The 17,512-nt window shown below is 38.1% G+C and overlaps 2 long non-coding RNA genes across 2 annotated transcripts; one reads left to right on the top strand and one right to left on the bottom strand.

Annotated features, from left to right (window-relative positions):
- The first annotated feature begins 4,647 nt into the window (after positions 1–4,647).
- LOC130432099 (uncharacterized) lies at positions 4,648–5,610 on the top strand. Its single transcript, XR_008908414.1, has 3 exons — positions 4,648–4,869; positions 4,949–5,092; positions 5,191–5,610. It is a non-coding gene; the product is annotated as an uncharacterized LOC130432099 (long non-coding RNA).
- A 1,027-nt stretch (positions 5,611–6,637) lies between these two features.
- On the bottom strand, positions 6,638–14,376 carry LOC130431817 (uncharacterized). Its single transcript, XR_008908330.1, has 3 exons — positions 13,341–14,376; positions 7,545–7,623; positions 6,638–7,422 (listed from the first exon to the last, which is right to left on the bottom strand). It is a non-coding gene; the product is annotated as an uncharacterized LOC130431817 (long non-coding RNA).
- Positions 14,377–17,512: the final 3,136 nt, after the last annotated feature.

Raw genomic sequence — 17,512 nt, 5'->3', positions numbered from 1 at the left:
TCCAGAAGATCCGCCACTGCACAAACCCTCAGCAATGGCAATACGTCCCCAGGGATGAGAATCCGGCAGATGGTGCATCCCGAGGTAAAACTGTAAATGAACTACTTACCTCCAACTGGTTCACTGGCCCCATGTTTCTCTGGGAAAGGGAGATACCCACGGTAATTGATGCAGTGCCAGACCTATCCATAGGGGATCAAGAAGTCAAAAAGGCACAAGCCTTGCAAACAAAAACCTCAGAAATAAGTAGCCTTGCGGACCGTCTGTACAAGTTCTCATCATGGTCCCGAGCTACCAGAGCTGTGGCCCGTCTGCTTCGGCGAGCTAAAAAGGTTGCATCACATGCACCTTCTACAGTGAGCGAAAGAGAAAGTACCGAGCGCTTCATAATCCGGGATCTGCAAAGGCAAGCATATGAAGAGGAAATCAAATTGTTGAGCAAAGGTAATCAACTACAGCGTTGCAAAAAATTACACCATCTTGATGCTTTTCTTGACACAGACGGTCTCCTCAAGGTGGGAGGACGACTCCGCCACTCGTCACTCACTGATTCTTTCAACCATCCAATTGTCATTCCCAAAGATAACCATGTAACAAGGTTATTAATAGCTCACAACCATGAAAAGACAAAACACCAAGGGAAAAGCTTCACAATCAATGAAATCAGAGCCAGCGGATATTGGATTCCTGGAATGAGCAGAGCAATAGCGTCATACATTCATCAATGTGTGAGTTGTCGTAAACTCAGGAGAGGTGCAGAGGGTCAAAGAATGAGTGACTTACCAGTAGAACGCGTCGAGCCATCCCCCCCTTTCACATACTGTGGGATGGATTGCTTTGGTCCTTTCACGACTACACAGGGAATGAAACAGCATAAACGATACGACCTGCTCTTTACCTGATTTCACATAGAGATGTTAGAGGATATGTCCACTGACACCTTCATCAATGCTATGCGATGCTTCATTGCTGTTCGAGGTGCAGTTTGTAATATTCGGTGTGATCAAGGCACTAATTTCATTGGCGCTAAAAATTAATTCAAAACAGCTCTACAAGAGCTTGACAAACAGAGACTGAGCACGTTTCTGTCACAAAACCAGTGTGACTTCGTAATGAATGCACCCCACTCCAGTCATGCAGGGGGGTGTGGAAACGCCAGATAAAGACTGTTAAAAGTGTTCTGAGCTCTACTCTGTCGCCTTCTCAAGGCAGACTCAACGTCGCTTCATTACGAACTCTACTGTACGAAGCCATGGCCATTGTCAACAGTCGACCCCTCACTGTGGATAACTTGAACTGCCCCGACAGCCTCGAACCACTCACCCCCAATCATCTGATTAACATGAAATCCAGTACGGCACTCCCTCCACCAGGCATGTTCCCCACATAGGACTTGTATGGAGTAAAACGATGGCATCATGTACAGTTTCTAGCAGAACAGTTCTGGAGTAGGTGGAAACGTCACAACATCACCACAATGCAGCGGTGGCACACACCGAAGAGAAATCTAATTGTGCGTGACATAGTAATGAACAAACCAGAGGTGAATGGAGACTCGCAAGGGTCATAGAGACTGTCAGTGGTAAGGATTGACTTGTAAAGATAGTGAAAATCTCAGTAGGTGTCATGATTCCACCTCTTCTTGTTAGGTAATTCTAGGTCTTGAGGTGGAATCATACAGGATCCTTTGTTTCTCGAGTCTGCGTCATCGTTCCTACCCTCCTGTTTCCCAGTTTGTGTTAATTAGTTTATCTCCTGCACCTGTTCCCTCTTGATTTGCTCCCCTTTAAAACATCCTCGTGTTCCTTGTCCTGTGCTGGTTCATTGTACGTCTTACCTCGTGTGTTCAATGTTTTCCAGTTTCCGCAGCTTAATGCTTGTTCCGCGTTCCTGGTGTTCTCTGTTTCTAGTACGTTTTAGTTAAGTGTTTGTTTCAAGTGTTTGTTTTATAGTTTAATTTGACCTTGCTCTGGTTTTGTTTAATTATATTATCTTATTTTGGTTTTCCCCATCTTGGGTTTTGTTTTTCCTCTTGTCTTTTGTTATAATAAATATCCCTTGTTTACCCCGTACTATCCGTGCCTTTGTTTCTGCCTGCAATTGGGTTTCCCTCACTGTCATCCGTGGCTCGGTAGTGGAATCGAGGATTCATCACGCCGGAGACACGGGTTCGATCCCCGATCCTGACAGTAGGAGATAATAGACTGAGTAAGAAAGGTGAGCGTCTTGCTAAACATTCCATATTGGAACGCCCAGTGCAGAAGTTAGTTCTGTTGGTTGAAGCTCCTTAAGCTTAAGCAGAAACAGCACCTTAAAATATTAACGTCAAAGGTTAAGTGTATTTAGGCAACCCCCGAGGCACAAGGTTGGTGCTTGTTGCATATTATTTTATGACTTGTTTTGGAAAATTTGCTAACTCTTTTTACCCGCGTGTTTGGTGAATTAGCGGTTTATTGCTTGGTATATTGTTGATCTATCTGCGAAAGTACAGTGATCATTTACTATTTATTGTAGACAAAACGGGGCTCAAATGTGATTGCTTTGTTTTTGTCAGTTCTCACGTTGGTTTATGGAGCTGATTTTCTGAAACCGCAATAAATATTAAAACCATCAGTCGGTTCTCTTACCATCTTTCGGAGGGTATGCTAAGCAGACTACACAAAGCCCATCCAATTAAAGGCTAAATCGTGACTACAGATCCACCATGATGAAATGACTTGCTGATATTTTTTAAATATAGGACATAAGATACATCAAATCTGGACACAGAATGAAAATTAACCAGTCTTGACTTCACGTGGGCTACAAATAGCCAGTCTCAATCGGAGCTTAATCGTGGCTACGCACAAAACTCAGATCAGGATTTTTGGGGTGTGTAGTGTAGTGTAACAATGAATTGTTTCGTGTTATAGATAATTGTTATTACAGTTAATACATTATAAGACATTACAATGCATTAAAATGTGCGTTACAATGCTTTAAAACTACTTTTATAATGCATTAAACATACATGCTTCAAAGAAAGTGTTACTACATATTTTAATAAAACATACCAGCCGGTGACATGAGTCCCATAAATCCTTTGTCTTCCACAATATAAAGTGGCCGTGATCAAATCAAATTTATTACATTATTTTATCTGATATTTATTTATGCTTATTACTGTCCTTGCAGTAGGGTTGATCCTTTTAAAACTGCTGAGGAGAGGTTGCGCTAGACTTTAATTTTAGACTTTTAATTTATTAATCAATGTTTCTGTTATCGGACTGAAAATAATAATCTAATTAGAAGGAAATGTTTATGTTCATATGTCCAATCAGTAATATTTGCAGGTGCCTGTAAAAGGTGTATTGTACTCACAAGCATGGGCGTAAATCCCGGGGGGGACGGAGGGGACATGTCCCCCTCTATCCGAGGGTTGTCCCCCCCTCGATCAATTAAATTCGCTATTGTCATAAATATATTTATTTTAATCTAATCTAATTGTGTAATTAGTAGAAAATACAAAAGCAAAAATGCGTTTTAAATTTAGAAACTGTTGAGTTCACCATCCCCTGCCTCTCAAAATGGTTTGGCCCAATGCCTGCTCTCCACGTTCATCTCACCTGCGCATTGCGCGCAACACATTCAGTCAGCTATGCGGCCCAGTTCATCAGTTGTTTTTGAACTCCAGTAAGAAGGATATTTTATTCACTTTAAATGAAGTGATTCTCTATAATGTAGTTGATGCTGATTCATTAATAAATTAGTTGTTTAAAAAAATGCTGATTACCGATGTACTTTTTCATGAATCTGCTATGTTTCATCGATTAAAACGTTACTTAGCTAGCAAACGTTAGCTTGTTACATAGGACGTCACACACTGCAACTAACACGCCGAAGCCGTTTCGCATTCATTGTTACATTTTAAGCGACCTGACATGATGTGAACATTCACCGCCACAATTAGCCACCGATCCCGCCATTCAGGTCCCGTGTCACACACAGCCGCAAACATACCGGTTACAGTTTTGTGATGTTGGCACTATATCTAGCGTCCACAAAAGGTGCACAGCTTTCATTCAGTTGGAGAGGATCGTTTTCTCAGCATCTATTGTGTGCAGAATGTACGCGGCGGATAAACTAAACATTCAGTTTACTGAATCTCGGGCGATTCATCAACGAGTAAAACACAGAATGTATGTTTGTTTGGGTACACGAACATGAACAAAGTTTGTTGGCAGAGATTGGGCACTACAGGGGAAAATAACAACCACTCAATAATGTCGATGTACGGTGACTTTGTCAAACAATGTTTTGCAGTATAAATCAGGATAACATTTTAGAAGTGTTTAAAAAGTGACTCAATGTCAACATGTAGTATCATGGGTAGTTCCTGTCTTCACAACAAAGACAAAACATATATATAAATGGAAAAAAGCTTTATTGTTTTCAGTTCAGTAATAATATGACTGCAAGTCTGCATGATAAACCTATAAACGCAATGCTTGTTGTCGCTTAGTGTCGTAGCATGTACAATTTTTACTGTAATATTTGTGTAGTGGGTTGGACCCAGCCCTTGTCTGGTGGGTGACGTCATTAAAAATCGTGTCCCACGTGGTTTCCGCCTGGAACGGTATAAAATGGCGGACGGCCGGTCAGATAGCAAGTGTGCGCATGGCTGCCTGGTGTGACGCTTGCGAGTAGCTCTCTTCCGGAGTTATGTTATTTTCTTTTCGTTTTGTTTAATTTCATTTTCTTTAATTTTCGTTATGTGGATGTTCTGAGGTAAAGGCTGTGGTGCAGGCTAGGGAGCAGTCTTAACTCTGTGTGCCGTGTACCAGCTGCTCGCCCATCTAGCGTTGGTCTGTGAGGACGATAATGATTCTGGTAGGTAGCAATACTACTATGAGCAGGGTGTTTGGCATTTGTTGCTGACGGAACTTGATTCGGGTCCTTTTATCCACAGCAACAAATTCCGTATGTTAGCTGTGTTTCTGAGGTGGTGTGATTATTACACTGGAACAGTCTTAATTATTCTCACCGAGACTGGTGAGGTTCTCATCTGCCACGCGACGACGGGATGTTCTTAGAATAAAGGAGACTTGTAAAGGTAGTGAATGTTTGGTTTTATTGTAGCTATATACATTTCCTATTGGAATGAGTGCTGTATGTGTTACCTGGTTTTAACAGTTTGTATTGTTTTAACAGAATCATCCAGACGTTCATTTTCTTTACCACTGTTTTTCCCAGTGCTAAAATTTGACATGCTTTGTTTTCCTAAAACTACCCTGAGTTTATTGTGTAGTAAATTCTGTATGTTCTTTTCATTTATTTATTTTCTTGTTATTTGCCTGGGCCGTAGCCGCTATTAAGGTGGATGAACTTTCCCTTGGCCGCTAGAGGGTGGTGTACTGCAGTGATAACACGGATTGTGGCTTGAATTGTGATGATTTGGGTGAGATGTGTGCAGTGATTTGAGGATTGGTTGGCACTAACACGTGCCAAGGGTGGTTGTTTCATCCACTCTGCATTCTTGTCTATCTGGCCCTGTTAGCTGGCTATAGCCCATTAATTACTTTGTTGTTGTTATTTTCTTTATTTTGTGTATTACATTTTGTGTGTTTTTGCCATCCGAGACGGGTGTCCGTCTTATTTAATAAACTGAATTCGTGTACCAACCCAGAGTCCTAGTGTTCATTCCAGTGACAACCTTGAGCGGGCATATTGCCTGGATAGGTATATAGGGTGAATGTGACCTTATCACATTTGTGTCCCCTTCAAAAATTGCTCTTGAGAAATTGTATATGTATCGTCCCCCCCCTACTGATAAATGAGATTTACGCCCATGCTCACAAGAAAGTAACATAAGGCAAGTGGCGGACCACCGGTGGAAAAGTTGGCGGACCACTGGCGGCAACCGCCATATTTCTGCCGGCGGTCTGCTGCTGAGCCGCTGTTTTATCAATAATGATGACTGGCGGTCCACTGTCGGCCCGCCGTTCATAATTGTTAAATAACGCTAACCAAAATGTCCTTAAACACAATAATGGATCAAACTCATTCAATAGCAACGGCAAATTTATTAGTTTAATAGATCAAATACACAAATGCATTACATTTATCAAATGCTTTTAACGAACGATACACAAATAGAAGCATTCAGTTAAAATTAATTTGTATCCATGCTTATATAGTTATCCATGTTTACAGTGAGACAATAGAGATAAACAATTAATAAACCAATAATAACTTTGGCTTTACTACAATTATCAAAGTAAATAAAAAAATTACCATGGTCTTACTTGCATAGTACACTCTAAAAAAAGGCTGGGTTGAAACATCCCAATTTGGGTTATTTTGGTAACCCAACGTTGGGTCAAATATGGACAAACCCAGCGTTGACCCAAAGATCCCAAATCCCAAATCTTTGACCCAACATGCTGGGTTGTTTTATTTACATCAACTATTACATTGCTGGTTTAATACAAACCCAAAATGTTTGAAAATAATAAAAATAAAATCACAGAATTACTGGAGGCATCAGTAAGAATCAAAATTGACGTTTTATTAAGGATCGAAATGCAAGACAAAAGGAATTCATACAGACATGCAGTATTTTAATGCTCAATTAATGATAAAATGGCATATCAAACACTGTAACTTAATTAATGTTGATACATATTAAAAAAAATAAACATCAATAAATTACATTAGTTTAGATTTTAACATATGCATAAAGTGGCGCCAATAAACAGAAATAGTTAGACAACTTTCCACTTCAAAAAATCATAACTTTTTACAAAATACAGTTAAAAAAGTGGCACGAGTAAAATGCTTTAGGACAATTCCAGCATTATAGATGTGCAAAAACACTCAGAGAAGGTATTTGTTACCAATATACTGAACTATTTATTTTTATTTTACTAAACCCTTGTTGATAGAACTGCACTAATATGATAAAATATCAATCTATACACAAGATTTCTATTTTAAAGAAAGGAAATAAACAAGCGTTATGGATGTGAAAAAGGGACACCGTATTCGGAAGGCAACAAACTTTGTAGGATTTCTGTGAACTAAAATGTACAAACCTGAAGCAATAATACCTCAACTTGAAGAGAGACCTCACACAGGTATTTGAACCACCACTTGTTGATAAGGTGCAGTTAGTACAGTAAAACCTTTGGTAAAAACTTTTTTCATGGTATTGGTTGACATTTGCAGAAATGTATTAGTCCGAGAACTTTCCTCATATAAACTTCATATTTTTTTTTTTTTTAAAGTCTTAGTTCTTTCGGTTCCAGTACTGCTTAACCTGACATATCCACGGAGCAGTCGTACTGAAGAGGATTCTTTTCCTGGGAGTTTGTAGACAACAGTGTGGCGTGCACTTTTGGAAGTGGATGTCCAGCAGGAGGGTTTCTTTATCAATTTGTTCGTCTATAAAGAGAAAAAGAGACAAGACAAGAGAAGAATGTAAGGAAACTGGCCTAACCAGAGCACAGTGTATTATAATAAACATATAACGAAGCACATTAGCATTTTACCTAAATAAAGTTTACCTTTAAGCTTGGTATCAGGACATCCAAGTTCCAGTCTACTTTCTCCTGAATAGAATGATCCATTAATATTAGCTGCAACCTGTCAGTGTGGGAAAAAAGAAGAGTGGCAGAGGCTGTAAGTTCTAGGGCTCTAGTACATAAAGTGAAATACAGTCTTAAAAAAATAATATTATAAACGTTTACACAACTCTTAACTAATTCGACACACTCAGGGATACGTAGAAGAATAAAAAGACCAACAATTGTTCGTTTCATAACCCAAAATTAATTATATCTCACGGTTAAACACTAACGTTATAAGAGCGGCTACTCCCGAGGCAATGGCCGAGATAGGGCTACTCTCCACGGAGCCACGACCGCTGACAGCCTGCTCACACCTCCGACAGCGTCTTAACAAATTCTCAAGGAGGCGTTATGTTTATATATAAATCAAGTATTTGAGTTCTTAACAACTACATTCTAGTCTAAAAGACTCTTAAAACTGTTCCCTCACCGAACATTTGTGGTATTTATAAAATAAAATTAGCTGGATGTTTGCTTTTGACACGACGCTCTCTCGTGTCGACCTTAAACTAATATCAAGATGCGTAAGTTACCGAACTAAATGCCTCACACAAGTCACAAATTTCATAGGAAATGTTCACCAAAAAGGAAGTTTAACTGATTAAAAAGCTGTTAGTTAGAACAACGTGGGCATAACGTTACAGACTAGCTATCCAAAGCTAACGAAGCTAGATTGTAACTGTTAAACTTTAGTTCCTTTCGAACACTAAGTTTCTTTCTATGTTTTGGATTACACTTAAAATCAAATCAGAAATACGTTGGATGTTGTGAGAGAATTCTTCTGCAGATCTGGGAGCACAAGAACTAGACACAAAGGCATCAAGCTTTTGAACTCATTTATTTCAGGGAAGACAAATCCTTATATACTGCACAATATGACACCTGTTATTCCAAATAAGGTATAGCTAACATAGCATGTCAGACAAAGAATGTTTAGCTTTAAGTAGATCCTCTACCTCCACTTTTAGCCAGCTGTCTGCTGAGCTAGCATCTTTCCTCTCTGTGAGCCTTAATGCAACACATAGGCTACACTTATTCATGCATATATGTGGGCTTATTTATCTATGGGGAAAATAATATCTAACAGTAACGTTACTTTCAAACCTAATGCAAACAGCCAAATTTGGCATACTTCTGCATTTTTTATGTACAGTAATAGTTTTATACATTAAAAGCTTGTCAAACATACCTTTTATTCTCCGAAAAACAGCTATTCGAGATGAGGTGGATCAAAATGCCCGCGAAGGTAAAGTTTGTCTGACGCGTCGATGAGTGGGAGGGGTTTACTCTCTCAACTGTCACTTAATTGGCCCCGACTTGGGTTACTCAAAAAATGACCCAACACTAAGAAAATAACAGGCTCAACCCAGCTGTTGTGTTAAATAAATAACAGAATAAATATGGAGTGTAGTAATCCATATTATAAACCGTTCCTATGGTTTTCAAAAACTATAGGCTACCACAGCACTCCTGCATACCTACAATATTACTATATTACAACCTTTATATCAAAACCTTTAAAAAAAACATGATTTGAAGGCAACGTGACATGATGGTTTAACCTTAAGTTAAAGTCTTAAGGGTTAAGCCATTTTTAAAATGTGAACAATTTCAAAGAAGCTTTACAGAAAATGCATGTTTCAATGTTATACAATCAATCAGCAGTTAATCTGCCAGATGGGACTGTGACACACTGAGAAACATCTTCTGGTAACAAATAAAGTTCTTATTGTTATTTCACAATATAGCTCTAAGAAAATAAAAGTAATGTATTTAAATTCATGTTTTATTAAAAATAACATATTATTATAGGGTAAGTTGGTAGATTTTCAACCCACATTGTACTGGTACAAGGTCTATCACATAGGTAAATTAACAATGTGAAAGATGCAAAACACATTATCCAGCAGAGTTTTGTGGACAAATAAATGGGAATATATCAATACGAGTAACTCTGAAAAGAGTAAACATTGTCTGTTCACATAAATTGCCAATATTGTAAAATAACAAAGTAGGTTGAAAATCTGCAAACTTGCGCAGTGAATACAATATATCATATTTGGCAGTTTTGTATGTCCATCTATATTTGCCATCTATGCAGCTTGACATAGAGTCAAGAAAATTCCGTCTGCAGTGCCAGATTCATTAAAAGAAAACAAACAAGAGTAAAGGCAAAACACTGAAAACAAAAGTATAGTATTCAGAAATATACAAAAATATATATGCTAAAATAACATAATTTATGCTTTTTAGGTTTACTTATTCATGTTATATTGTTAATTCAATGCATTTCATGTTTGGATGTCAAACCCTTAAAATAACTGTAAAAAACATCAAAGAACAAAAACGTGAGGTATTTAGATGCATGGTCATGTTGTAAAATAAGTACATGAGGTGATTTAATGATTTTGACTCCCCTAAATTCTACCTCTCTGTAACTCCCTTCAGAAATGTTGAAATCGACATTCTCCTCAATTTGTTATTTTGTCACTCATGAAATCAGAGAACAACGTTTTGACCACATCTGTTTACGATAAAACATCAAAACACGCGTGAAGTAGTTGCAGCACATTTCCGTGCTCCATGTAAGTTACAGAAGGTTACATATGGGATGAGTTCCGACTCAAAATGATTAACAAATGCACGCACAGTCATCCGTGACCGTGATACACGTGCATTTGTATTTTACGATTCACAAAAAAATGCCTTATGATTTGATTCTGTGAAATTTAGATTTGAATAAACACGAAGCGATTTGTACAAATAGAGGCAGATTTGTGATTGCAATGTTTTATTTTGTGTTCATGTATATTGATTTTGCGCATACCAATGAGAAGTTGTGCATTTGTGTATCCTGCAACGCGCGTCCATTTATCCTGTTCGGTTCGTTTGGATTTTGAGACTTTCTTTACGCGGTTTTCGACATTACACCAACATGTACAAACAACTATCGATGAATAAACCAACTCTCATGTGTTATTATCCAAATACAAATGTCTTTCATTTCGTATCGGCAAAATTCGTAATTAAATGAATCTGCACGGGTTTGTACAAACAGAGATATATTTGTGAATAAGGATGTCCTCTCTCGTATTCATTCATCTTAATTTGTGCATGTCAATAAGAATGTGCGCGTTTGTGAATCCTGTGACGCGCGTTCATACATCCTGTTCGGTTCATTTGGATTTTGAGACTTTCTTCACGCGGTTTTGCATTGAACAATCCACACACACGCAACTGCAGATCCATGCGCAACCGTGCAAAAAATAAGAACTACCACTAGATGGCAGGCTTACGGAAACCATAGTTGCTGGTCCTATCATTCGAATATCATCAAAAAGTTGATGCATTTCACTATTTCCATTCAAAAAGTGAAACTTGTAAATTATATTAATTCATTGCACGCAGACTGATATATTTCAAATGTTTATTTATTTTAATTGTGATGATTATAACTGTCAACTAATGAAAATCCCAAATTGATAAGGCGTTTTAATTTAAAACACAAAGCATTTTCTCATAAAGTTAGTAGATGCAGTTATGACAATTACAGTGCAGTAGATTTCTGTGCTGTGATGCTGACGGAAACCAGACTGATAATTGTCCAGATTGCCATTTGAGTTTAGGAATTTGTTCAGCTGATTGAAGACAACCTTTTCAATGATCTTGCCTATGAAGGAAGATTTGTTGGTAGACAGTAAGTTTTTGTCTAGATTGCTCTTATTTTATTAAAGGCTTGACAACTGCAGTTTTTAGGGACTTAGTTCCTGAGAGAAATAACGTATTTACTATTTTTAAATGATCTGCTTCTAAACAGTTAAACACTTTTTTGAAAAAGGATGCGGGGAGTGTGTCCAGGTTGCATGTTGAGGACTTAAGATGCGTTACTGTTTTCTCCAAAGTTTTCTGATCAATTGTCTGAAATTCAGATAATGTTCCTAATTTCTTAGATTGTTGTAATAAAGTCAGACTGACCTGAGTGCCATGTAGGGCTTTGCTGACTGCCATTCAGAAATTATTTATCTTCTCAAGGAAAAAGTTGCAAACTTGTCATCAGAAAGCATTTAGAAGGGGCCTTTACTTGGGGGTTTCGTTTCAAGTTCAAGTTTTGTTTTTCGCCAAATATGTTCAGCATAAGTTTTTTCAGTTTGGACAGTTATTTTATTTATTGTAGTCTATTCTAATGCTTTACAAGACATACATAGTCCTCACTTTAGATGAGCTCACAAAAAATAGTTCTCTAACAACTAGTAAATGTTTTATAACTACCTTATTTAATCATGAATTACAGCAGGAATGTGTGTTTAAAAAGCATTTATTAACAAATGAAGTAACTGTTACTATATGTCAGAATAATAAGATGTGTAAATGTGCATTCAAAGAGTTTATTAATCATTTACTTACACTTTCTAAATGATCTCATGAACCAGTGACAACTCCTAACTAACTGGTTTGTAAGTAATGTAATCCTTAATTTAGAAATGATGAATTCATTCTGAATAAAGTATGAAAATTTGATTATTAAGCATATTATATACATGCTTATAAATCAAGAACAAAGCATTTATAGCTGTATTTATAAACTGCTTACTAATGTCTATTAATGTGGGGCCAATGCTTCATAAATGATTAATTAACTATGTACTGATGCTTAACTAATGATTCATAGCGTGCAGTTATTATAAAGTGTTACCCATTAACTTGCTCCAGCTGATAACCATACATTCTGATATTCAAACAAACGCGTTTGACCGATCACAGCAGAATACACCACCTGACCAATCACATGACACTAGGCTAGCGGATATGAGGGTATTAGATGGATGAATTGCGTAACGAATCATTTGAGAGTCAGTCAAGAAGTAAGGTAAGAATAATTACCTATTATTATGACATAATAGTGTTTTTACACCTTCTATGTAAATAAACTTAATGCTGGACACTCCATAAACCAAAGTAGGACCTTAAAAATCATATGCTACATCCTCTTAAAGTCAACTCTTAATAATTTTAATAATAGATAAAAAGATTTTCCTCATCTTTATGTAAAAATAGGGGTATTTCAATTGCATCTGCTTCGTCCGGGATAAAAAACGTGAACTTCCATTCCTCACGTTTATGTCACCGGGTGGAAAAACCCAGAGATTCAAAAATCCCTCATTAGTCCCAACTCTGGCTGTGCTTGATTGCTGGCCATAACGAGCGGCAGCTGAAGCACGCGCTCAGGACAAGGGTGCATAAAAGGGAAGTGTTTGAGCAGTGAGGTAGTGGTGTATCTGGGCAAGCAGTAGTGGTGTATCTGGGCAAGCAGTAGTGGTGTATCTGGGCAAGCAGTAGTGGTGTATCTGGGCAAGCAGTAGTGGTGTATCTGGGCAAGCAGTAGTGGTGTATCTGGGCAAGCAGTAGTGGTGTATCTGGGCAAGTGTGTTTCTTGACGGCGGCGTAACAAGAGAAAGCTGAAGGTTGAATGTCTGATCGGTGTTCTATTGTGAAGTTTCCCCGAGACATGCTCATTAAGTGAGTTTTCGGAAGCAACCATGAACAGCAGTACCATGGAGTAAGTGAGGAGATTACACAGCAGAGAAGAAGAGAAGTGACTGGCCAAAGTGAGAGAGGAAACCACCGCAGGATTGGAGAAAACACCCCGAGGAAAAGTTAAGTGCACCCTTTATTTGGTTAACCTTAGAAAAAGACCACATGTGAAGATTGTCCATCACCAGTGCGGGAACTAACCTGTGTTGCGGGCAGTGTGTGTTATCCTGTTGATAGAGCGAAACATAGTAATTGGAACAGCTGGGAGGATCTCTGATGTGTTCACGTCAATCTTCTGAAACCGCCATTCTTGGAGTCATTCACCCTACAGCGAGAAGAGAAACGGGTTGATTAATCACTGTGGAGATGAAGTGAGTTTGCAGTGTCTGAGAGAGTGAAATGTACACGTGTGAGGATTTCTAAGAGTGATTTATGCACGAGTGTGGTGAGGTCTAACGACTGTTTCCTCCGAAACTGAGATGAATGAAAATTGACGTCTGAATATGAAGATCCCTTTAAATTGATCTGTCTAAAGCTGTGTCCAGGTTTTCCTTTGTGCCCGGTGTGGCGAGAGACTCAAGCCGAGCTCGAGCGCCGTCATTGTCTGTCCCTCGGAGAAGAGGTGAAGCTGCTGTCCTCCCACCGACTGTTCTACGAACAAACACACACGTAAGCCGAGGCCGAGCACCGTCATTGTCTGTCCCTCGGAGAAGAGGTGAAGCTGCTGTCCTCCCACCGACTGTTCTACGAACACACACGTAAGCCGAGCCCGAGCACCGTCATTGTCTGTCCCTCGGAGAAGAGGTGAAGCTGCTGTCCTCCCACCGACTGTTCTACGAACAAACACACACGTAAGCCGAGCTCGAGCGCCGTCATTGTCTGTCCCTCGGAGAAGAGGTGAAGCTGCTGTCCTCCCACCGACTGTTCTACGAACAAACACACACGTAAGCCGAGCCCGAGCACCGTCATTGTCTGTCCCTCGGAGAAGAGGTGAAGCTGCTGTCCTCCCTCCGACTGTTCTACGAACACACACGCAAGCCGAGCCCGAGCATCGTCATTGTCTGTCCCTCGGAGAAGAGGTGAAGCTGCTGTCCTCCCACCGACTGTTCTGTGAACGTACACACCAGCCGAGTCTGAGCACTGTCGTCTGCCTGTCTCACGAGCACATCCGAGGAGACGAAGAAAGCCACTGTCTCACCCACGAACCAGTGAGAAGAGGAGCCCCCGAAGATCCACTTACCGGCAACCCTCCCCCGTTCCCCTTCCCACGCTGGGTCCCAGCCACGAACATTCGCATCACTGCTTTTATTGTTTTAAATTAATAAAATACTTACCCTTTTTAAATTCACTTCTTGTTGTCCGCCTCTTGGTGTCCTCTGGTGTCTGCTCCTCCGGAGTGTGGTTATTGACCCTCTGCCCTAACATCGGTGACATTTACAGTAACACAAAAAAGCGAGATTCGGGGAGTGTACGACTTACAAGCTGTTTTTTGACTCCTCTCCTTACTGCAGCCCCCTACTCTCATCTTCATTTCAGGCGAGCAAAGGCGCATCTCAAACGAGCCTACTGTGTCTTTGCAGGATATGGAGATGACCGAAAAAATTGTTTCGCTTCACTGAATGCCAAAATAAAATTTAACATCTAGTAAAAAAAAATTGTGGTGAGTTAGTGTTTAACAGTAGACATTGTAGTAGTTCACAGTTTATAAAATCTTTATAATATTCTTTGTGTACACATTTACACAATGTACAACAATATACAGTGGCAAGAAAGGTATGTGAACCTTATGGAATTTCATGGTTTTCTGAATAAATTTGTCGTAAAATGTGACCTTATCTTCATCTAAGTCAAGGGTATTGACAAATAAAATGTCTAAAATAATAACAATTTCTTTTTAATCTTTCATATCTTCATTGAGAACAACCAAAAAAAATCATAGTGCTTGTGGAAAAAGTATGTGAACCCTTGAGTTAATGATCTCAAAAAAGCTAATAGGAGTCAGGTTTTAGCACACCTGGAGAGTCGTTACTTCTGGAGTTGGCTCTACACAAGAAGGACACGCTTATGTGAGCCATGCCTTGCCAAAAAGAGCTTTCAGAGGATCTACAATGAAGAATTGTTGATTTACATAAAGCTGACAAGGGTTACAAAGTTATTTCAAAGACGTTAGAAAATCACCAGGCGACAGTTAGGCAAACAATCTACAAATGGAGACACTTTGGAGAAGGGTCTGGCTGCAGCCTATCAACTTTCACAAGCTGCTTGCATTTTGCTCATGTAGCACAAGCACGTGTTGGATTGCATACTGTACCATTGCATAGTGTACCATCCCTGTTTAATTATTTGTGGTGAAATTTTTTGGAAGTTTGTGGAAGTGCTTGATGGTGTTGATTTGATATAAACTTACTGACGTAAGTTACATTCAAAGGGTTTCAGTAAGATTCGTTAGTTAACAAAAACTGTAACTGTTCTTCTAAAGCATTTGTTATTTTTATATTCGTTAACATTTACTAAAACATTATTAAATTTAAAAGTTGTATTTGTTAAGTTAATATTGACAATAAACAGCTATGTTTTTATTAACTAACGATAACAAATAAAAAAATTATGTATATATTGGTCTCAATCGTTTTCTTCTTGCAGATGCACCATTCAATAATACCATTTTCAAAAAAAACCTGGTGCCTCAATGCACAATCATGTTGCACATTGTAAATATGTAGTTTATGCCCTGCCCTGAAACCAACCTCACTGAGGAAAATACATTTACACTGGGAAGGCCATTTTCCATTTTTTGAAGGCCAAAAAAGCTGTTGTTTCCCAAATAAATATGTACTAGTAAAAAATAAGAATAGACTGTTGTATATACAAGGTATATACTATATACAGCAGAATAAAATATACAAAAAAGTTGAATAAAAAATAGATGGTGTATTATCCGGACGATATAATTAATATTGCAATCAATTATTATTGCACAGAGTTATTAAATTGCAAGGTGGGTGAAATACATGTAACTGTTCAAAAGGGAGATGGCCTTAATTCTGGTTGTTATGGTGCCCAGTGCTCTGAAGCGCCGGCCAGAGTCCAGCATTGTGAAGAGATGATGGCTTGGATGTGAGAGGTCCAGGGTGAATTTCTGAGCCATTTTCCTCACTCTGGATATATACACTATAGACTTTGCCGTTATACATGATAGAATTTGCCGTTACATTATAATATAAGATTTATTTAAATGTTAAAATAAAATAATACAAAGACATAATCCTTGTTGGCGTTCTGATAAATTGTCCGGTTTATTTGTGACGATTTGCATGTGACGTCACAGGAAGCGAAGATGTCTGAGAGTACAAGTCTGAGGAGAAGAGTCTGTCTGCAGACCAGATGCACTCTCATGCCAGATGCACTGTCAGCCACGTGTGTGAAATAAATGCACCTACAGGCCAATTGTAAGTATATTTATTCAATATTCAATCTATTTATTCTCATACAATATTAAGTTGAAGTAAAGTATTGTTTTAACTATATTCAATTTGAACAAGATTAAAGTCGAAGTAAAAGTGTTATTATGAATTATTTGACAAATGTAATCGAAAACTTTCTTTAACATTATCAGACGAATGTTGTAAGTATATTGATTTCATTCATACAGTATAAGATGTATGTAAAAGTATTGTTTTAATATATAAGATAATGTTTTCGAAAATGAACTCATAATCAATGATAACAGATATATCGCATCATATCGCATGATACTTGGGTAACGATACCTGTTCTTCAGATAGTAGTTTAGTGAAGAACTAACATTATCTATATTAATTTTGTAGCGTTGTTCTGAAAATTTACAGGAAAATTTGTTGGTGACCTGCACTATACAATTATTTTTGTGTTACTCAACATTATTTAATATGACGTTGAAGTCTATAAAATATAGCGATGTAACGATTAACTTAGCTCACGATGCGATTTATTCACGATTTATTTTTACAAAATGAACAACTTCCCTTGTATTATTTCTTAAATGCTTCACATTTCTTTGTATAATAAATTATGTTTTATTTCAAACAAAAAAACTCTGTTCTCAGAGATTATAAGTGTCCAGAGTATCTGTAAACAGACCCCCGTTTGAGACACATGTTGTAGATATTGATGTATGGGGAAAGGTTTTTCTTACGGCAAAACTTGGGTATATGTATGTTTTTATATGTTTGTATGTAAATAATGATATGATAAATACATTTAGAGATATATATGTAGAGAGTAAATATTCAGATTATTTATATATTCAATAACCTTGTGCATACAGTACATTAGCTTGTACAGCCTTATATTTCTGAACAGCAATTATGATTTACATATTTGTTTTTTGCATT

Source organism: Triplophysa dalaica, chromosome 11 (assembly GCF_015846415.1).
Source record: "Triplophysa dalaica isolate WHDGS20190420 chromosome 11, ASM1584641v1, whole genome shotgun sequence".
In the NCBI taxonomy this organism is placed as follows: Eukaryota; Metazoa; Chordata; class Actinopteri; order Cypriniformes; family Nemacheilidae; genus Triplophysa; species Triplophysa dalaica.
This window is presented reverse-complemented; position numbering and strand designations above follow the sequence as displayed.